The sequence below is a fragment of the Polyodon spathula genome, unplaced genomic scaffold, assembly GCF_017654505.1.
Source record: "Polyodon spathula isolate WHYD16114869_AA unplaced genomic scaffold, ASM1765450v1 scaffolds_3715, whole genome shotgun sequence".
Taxonomy (NCBI): domain Eukaryota; kingdom Metazoa; phylum Chordata; class Actinopteri; order Acipenseriformes; family Polyodontidae; genus Polyodon; species Polyodon spathula.
In genome coordinates, this window is record NW_024475174.1 from 1,757 (window position 1) to 9,301 (window position 7,545).

Below are 7,545 nucleotides of genomic sequence, written 5' to 3' on the forward strand. Positions count from 1 at the left end.
GCTCTGTTTGTTTATGTTAATCTTGGTGTGGGTGTACTAGGCGGCATTTTTAAGCTGGACCTGATTACTGTTCCGTCTTGTTTAGTAACAAAATTCAAGTCTGACTGAATTTTGTAACCGGTTATTTTCATCTTTTTGTTTTTGATTAAGTGAACAATTAAGTTGGGCTGCGTTTTTAAGCAGTGTATGTAGCCAGGTGTTGATTGATTGATTAATTGTCAATCAAGTTGGACCGGTAACACCTATTTTACTGCAATGTGTCCTATGGATCCCTCCCTTTTTTAACCCGGGACCCCCTCTCCCCTCCATGGGTACCTCCCCAGCAAAACAACTGAAAAAAAAAAAACAACAATGAATTACATCCTTCCGCTTTACGGGTCGCAAACGTTTTTTTTTTTTTTTTTTGTTTGTATTTTGTTTAAACCTTTTGATTCTGCCCTTGAGCTGGTTATTTGATTTCTGTTACTGTGCTTGTGACTGGTTTTGTTAAACCTTTTCATTTTGTTTATAAAAATGTGCAGCAGCGCTTTAATTGCAGCTTCCTTGCCTCCGAGTCTCCTTGCCTGCTGATACCACCCTGTCACAAAGTGTTTTTACTAGTACAAATGCAAAGAGTTATTGTTGTGCGACTATTTTGTAAAAGAAATGTATAAATTGCTGTCAAGCACAAAATAATACTACGTTATTCTCTGTATTCATTTTCTGAAGTAAATGCAGTAAGTAAACAATACCTGTTCATTTTTGTCATAAATACAAAAAGTAAACAATATCTGTTAATTGTTTAACATTTATAATTATTAAACAGTTTAAATATAGGCCCTATGTCTTGTTCTAGTAGTTTACCTGCACTGTCTATTATTGGTATCAGCTTGTTATCGGTATCGGGCAAGAAAATCTTATCGGTGCACCCCTATTCTTTAGATATTAAGTTTTATTTGAAAAAGTTTTAACTTAAAAAAATAAATAAAAAAAAATTTGCAGCATTTCGTTAAGTGCATTTTGAAATCGCTGAGCATTGTTTTGTTGAACTTACCAGGACACCATCGTAATTGAAAATTTCTACAACACTGACAGGAACAGCCTTATTTACACAGCGCCCGAGGGTTTTCTGAGCAAGAGCAAACACAAACGGGACATTTTGCTCACGGCAAGTGTCAATAATAGTGTGCAGAGCTTCATCCAATCCCCCTGTCAAAATGAAGAAAAAGTAGTTGAACTAGCAAAATCAGATATTCAAATCCAGAAGGCTTGTTTGTTGTTGGTTACCTTCCATGAAAGCTATTAGCCATAATTATTAGCCTGCAAGTCCTCCCATGATACAGCACCCTATTATAAGAATTGTCATCTGACTAACTATACTTGTATTTGAATGTGACCCCTACATCTCAAATTAATTTATCTAAATAAAGCAAAACTATTAAAACCTTCAGATTCCTGCTTTTAGTAAACAGAACTCCATGTTTAAACACTTCATGTTCAGACACAGCTCTTTTATAGGAAAGCGTTTATATTCCCCTTGTCAACACCCAGAATGAAAACTACCTTTGGACTGTACTCTTTCACAGTTGGGGGAGATGACACACTTCAATTTTTTGAGCTTTAAGTGCTTAAGGATTTCTGAGACCCATGACTAGCCTACGCTTCATCTTGGCTTTCAGGGGGTCCTGCAGGTACAAGCGATCTTGGAAACGTACCAGCTCCTTCAGCAGGTCGATCACAGAATTATCAATTTCTTTACTGAGCACTTGGCTGCAGTACCTAGATGCATTTAAAAGAAAAAAAAAACACATTACCAAAAAGCATTTCTAAAGTTAAAATTTGATGATGATTCTCACCAATAATGAATTTCCACAAGCATTTGCTGGCATTGAACAGTAAGAGTAACTGACAAAGAAAGTGGCATTTTGTTACTTTTTGCACCATTTGCTGGGAAAAATATGCTTGTCAGTAACATAAGAAAGTAGATTAACCAGGATATTTATCCACTATCTATCTATCTACCTACCTACCTACACACACACGCAAAACTATTGTTTAAAATGCCAGTATTCAATGGAAAAATGAATCATACTCTCTAAATCTCCTGCTGTGTATTTTGGGCCAATTAGGTCCAGCCTGGCTCTCAACAGGATCTGTCTTCTTTAGCTTTTCTTCTAGCTGATCAGGCACATCAGGAGTGCTTAGACCATCTGTAAAATCTGCACAGAAAAAGAGCATTTGTTGTTTATCCCCGATATTGGTAACACTGCCCAGCAAGCACAAAGCATAATATACAAGATAAATTCTATCTCCTTTGAGGCAGTGTCTATGTAGAGGCAGAAATGAGAGTGTTCAAGTGTATGTGCAGATATCTCAATTCTCTCTGTTGGATACCCACGTTGTTCAAATACCTGTGGTATTTAAAGATGCATGACCCTCAAGCTCTTCTTCAAATGGCTCCTCATTCTGTATATTTGATACAGTGATTTCAGTTGCTGGATTCAGTCCCTGTTCTTCCAGTAACCGGCACTGATTCCTTTCCTCCCTTCCCTTTAAAATGATCTGCAGTGTAAAATCAGAAGTAGTATTTCAATGAATAAAAATCTGCTTTGGAACAAAAACAAGTTTTCTTGGGATAAATTTCCCCAAAGGATTAGTGTTAGCAGCCCTTTCCTTTCTGTATTTCTTTACAGTTGACAAAAACAGATAAAATGAACCAGCAGTTTTACAAAGATTAATCTTAATCTTTGTAAAAGATTAAAATGTGCTTTCTACCTTTAACATGACAGCCAAGAGATGTTGACTAAATTCTAATAATATTTTTTGCATATGGACATCACCGTGATGTATACTTTGCTCTCCAGTGGTACTAGTAGCAGTGGCTGCTAGTAACAGATACCAAACAATGCTTTCTTTATTTGTATTAATGTACCAACAGCAGCAGTACACAAACTAACCTTTTTCTGAGGCCATAGTTCATAGCTTTTGGAACCTCCCTCTGCTTGCCTTTCTTTACCAAAGGACTTGTGGAATCCAGGGGGTTGTGAGCCACTATTTCCAGCTGTCTGGGGTGTTTCTTTTGCACCAAGGGATTTTTAGGAACCATTGGAAGTGCACCTCCAACTGGAATTAAAAAAGAATTCAGAACACACAATGAGAACTGTTTTTTCAATCATTTATTTTAAGAATACCCGAAATTTCACATGGCAAGTCACATATTCCCCATTTGAACTACTTTACTTGTTGCACTGCTGGCCTTTGGTTTGTTAACAGAAGGAATGCTGTCTGCCAGGTCGGCTTTATGACACTGACTTGTGCTGTATTTACAGATAACAAATTTTCACGAATATAATGGAATAAAGAAAACTCCACAAGACGCCGCACACTCAGAACAGAAAGTGAATTAAGCAGAGGGGATTACTACTTTACTATTATCTTTGATAATCAATTACCTTTGGCTTGGGAATATGAATATGATGCAGAAGCAAGCAAAATATTACTCTGTTGCAAAATTCCATGCAACCCCACATATTGACATTTCCTGAAGAGGTTTCAAAAACAGGGAACTTTTTTCTTTGGTAAAAAAAAAAAAAAAAAAAAACAGCAGCAAATAATTAACAATTTCTTGCCCACCTGAGAGTACTATTGATTTTGCATCCTGCTTGGATTTCTGAGCTTGCTGTTTTCGTTCCAGTACCTGAAGCATGTCACCAAGATCAAACTGCACTGGATTGTTGCTCTTTTTACCACTTGTCTTCACAGCTTTCTACAACAGAGGGAAAAAAACAAGCAAAACACAAAGGATATGTCAATGTTCATTTTAACCTCTAGCTGGTGACTGAAGTATGACGATGTATCAAATAGGTACAAATACGTCAATCTAAAAGTTTTAAAACAATAAGTTTAACATCTATAGATATACAGCTTTAAAATGACAGGCTATCATCATGCAACACCTTTTCATGCATTGCCTTTAGTAATAGCATTTAACCACAAGACACAACCTTTAAATGTTTTTGGTTAGTACTGAAGCACACACCATCTTGAAGCAAGATGTGTTTTCTTAACACTGACATATGCTGCCACCTGCTGGCAGATAAAAAAAAAAAGTGCCCAGCCTTGTTTTAAGACAAAGATCCTATTATACTTGAAAATATAGTATTACAGACAAAACAAGTTTCATTAAAGCCCAAATAACACATTCCCTGCTCTTCATGAAGACCATGTTTAGAAGCAGTAAACTTACTTCTTACAGACATGTACTGCACAACTGAAAATTAAAATGGTGGCTACTATTTTAGTAGGGCATTTCTCTTCTCTCTAATTACCTGTGCTATCTTTGTTTCTGCAGTGTTACAAATAGCCTGACTTGTTGGTATCTTTGCAGTTTGTTGGTCTTTTGATGACACAACTCTCGTAGTTGAATGAACAGATGTACTAACACAACCTGTATTTTCAGGCATCTGGAAAACAAAGAGGAACAAACAGAGAACACATGAATTGGAACAACATAAGCTGGTTACTTCTTATTTTTAGTGTTACGGAATCTAATGGCACCCTTTACTGACCTGTGTCATAAGATGGCCTCCAATATTGGGTTCATTTAAATTTTTCTCTATAGATAGTCACATACACAAACACACACTCACAAAGATACATGTAGAAACTTGATAGAAAGTTATATGGCCGGTTACACAGAATAGCTTAAGTGTTAAAAAATGAAGAGAGAATAATGTATCAAGTGAATTAACTGGAGTCTTAAGTTGATTTCTGCAACTTAAGAAGCAATTAAGGAGAACTTTAACCCTATGTCGCCTACGGGGAATTACCATATTTGGGCGTGAATATATGACAACATTGTGTTAACGCTAGTAGTTTGGGAATTGTAAATCAGAAATTAAAACCCAATATATATCAACAGAAAGGCATTAAGTAGACCTTCACAATGACACAATATGTTTGGTTGTGGAATGTTTTATATTTTTTCACATATAAGCCACACCTCCCAAAAAATACTAAATTGTATAATAAATAATTTGTAAAACATACAAATGTAGTATTTTTTCTAAATGATTTAGAACAAAATTCAAGTATATAGGAGTTGCACAGTTTTAATAGGATTTTAAATCAAAACTGAAATTGCTTGTACAGTTGCAGAGATATACAGGGTTTTGTAATGTGTGTATTTTACAAAAAAAGAGCCGAAATGGCAAATGCAGTTCAACTGTGAAATGAAACTGGAAACATAATATTATCTTTTGTGATAAAAGAATATTATTTGTGTACAGAGGAATATCTCTATCTATCCATCACACAAGATGGTGAGTGTTTTTTTTTAATTATTATTCAAAAAGAAAAAACTTGCGACTGCATGCAACTAGCAACTAGTTTACAGTAGTTTTCAAAACAGGACATAAAATAAAAACAAATATAATTAAAATAGTAAAACAAAATAAAATAAAAGGGGGATCTCAGATGTCTAACTGCAGCACTTGGTTCCCACAGTAACCAAATCAAACTCAGTTTGGCAAATTACTGCAAGTGTCTAGTCATAACCTGTGAAATGTGGAAAACGTTACACTTCTAGGTTACAGTACACAATTTTTGGTCTTCGCGGCTCCACTAAAAGACAATATATAAATCAACATTAAACACCAGATTTAATAATTAAATGAAAATAGCTTGTCTATAGCAAAGAAAAGAAAAACTACCTGTATACAGTTACTAAAAATTGACAACTAAAAGAATAAAGAAATCACTATAATTAGTAATTAATAGATTAAAAGATAAATAGGTAATTTAATCAACAACTGTATTTAACACGTACCTCATGTTGCCACTTTGCAATGTTGCTGTAGGAGAAGATGCTCTGGTTTGCAGAACGATGTGCTTTGTTAGTATTGCCAGATGCAGTTGCCAGATTTCATCCTTGTCCTGTTACAGATACAAAACATGCAGCATCTTAAGAGTAACAACAAATACGTATTCCGATAGTATTTAAATGCTCACCACATTAAAACTTTGAGTAACGCAAGACGTTTTTTTCAGATTGAGGATTTTATATAACCTGTTTATTACAGCACTCTACTGTATTTGTAACCGTTCCTTAGAAAGGTTGCCATGAATTTAACTTCTAACGGTGGGGTTTAAATTTACCCAACAATTGACTTTACAGCTGTAAATGGGAAAGCAGTCCTTTTCCTATTTGCGTTAGCATTGAGAAGCAAAGCAACATGTTACTATTAAAAGAATAAATAAAACATTGCATGTTACATGCAATATATGTTACGTGATTGGTTTAATTATCTTAACAATGGTAGAATTTAGATGAATCAATTAAGTCCAATAGCTCAATAAGTTCCTATTGATGGCAGTAATAGCAAGCTCAAAACCTATTTGCCAGTGAGCTTATCACCACCCCCAGTGGAGCACCCAACAACAGCTGCACTTTACTTCTGTGGATGAGCAAATCATGAACTACAGTAGCTGACAGAGGACACACTTGTTATAAAAATGACTGTGGAAATAATTTATAGAAGTAAAACTACTGTATTGTCCCCTTTAAAAAAATAAATAAATAAAAAGGACGGGGGATGTTTTCTTAAAAAGCAGTTTATGGCCATTTGTTGAAGAGCTACTAAACAGGAAGATTAAAAACATGCTTGGGAGTACCAGCATGTGGGACATTATTTATGTTATTAAGGGTAAACTAATTTACTCCATGCATGCAAATACACTAAGCTTAAGTCTACAGTTCTAAATGTACAGCTGCTTTCCCTCTTACCTCAAACTTAGGCGGCTCTTGAACTACAGCTGTGGTCTCTTCAGGCACAGGAGCATTGCTCGGTAGCTTTGGTTTCTTCCTTTTCTTCTTTTTTTTCTTCTCATTGGTTCTTCCATTTCTCCTTCACCTGGTTTCTGTTGAGTGGAGGAACTGCATGCAGACTTCAGGATTTGAAACTAACACTAGTCCTGCACCAAGCCCTGGAGTTCAAAGCAACCCTGGAATAAATCCAATTTTTTTACCATCAAACTTGGATGCAACATAATTCAACTCAAAAAATGTAAACTAAACGGTTTGCATAAATAAAATGTAATTGAAAAAGCAAAAACAACTGTTACATAAGCAATATCCAATTAAATAAAACAATATTTATTTAGTTTAAATAATCTGAATTCTATATTATTAATTGCCTTAAATAAATTATATGTACCTTAAGGAGGTAAGGCCACCTGGACTGTCCTAAATAGCAAGTTACATACTACTGTGTAAAGAACAGCAGCAGTCCCTGTGTGATATTGGAATGAGATGGCATTGAGTTTAAGACCAGTTTTAAAGACTAGCTGGTGCAAACAGAAACAGCACTATTGATAATATGTTAAGAGCCACATGTTCAGAGAAGATTTAGCAAAGGTCCAAATTGCTATATTCCTGGCAACTGATTGTTAAAATAATGTACACTGGCAGCATCGCAAGTTATGGGATGTCATGGATGATTGCTTTAAATGTTCAATTTCTTTTTTGTTTATCCACCCTCAAAATCACAATAGGCATTTGCACTCACA

At 35.3% G+C, this 7,545-nt stretch overlaps 1 long non-coding RNA gene across 1 annotated transcript; it reads right to left on the reverse strand.

Moving 5' to 3' along the window:
* Positions 1-5,812: 5,812 nt before the first annotated feature.
* Positions 5,813-7,538, reverse strand: LOC121312224. Its single transcript, XR_005949737.1, has 3 exons — positions 7,194-7,538; positions 6,764-6,981; positions 5,813-5,913 (listed from the first exon to the last, which is right to left on the reverse strand). It is a non-coding gene; the product is annotated as an uncharacterized LOC121312224 (long non-coding RNA).
* Between the last annotated feature and the right edge of the window lie 7 nt (positions 7,539-7,545).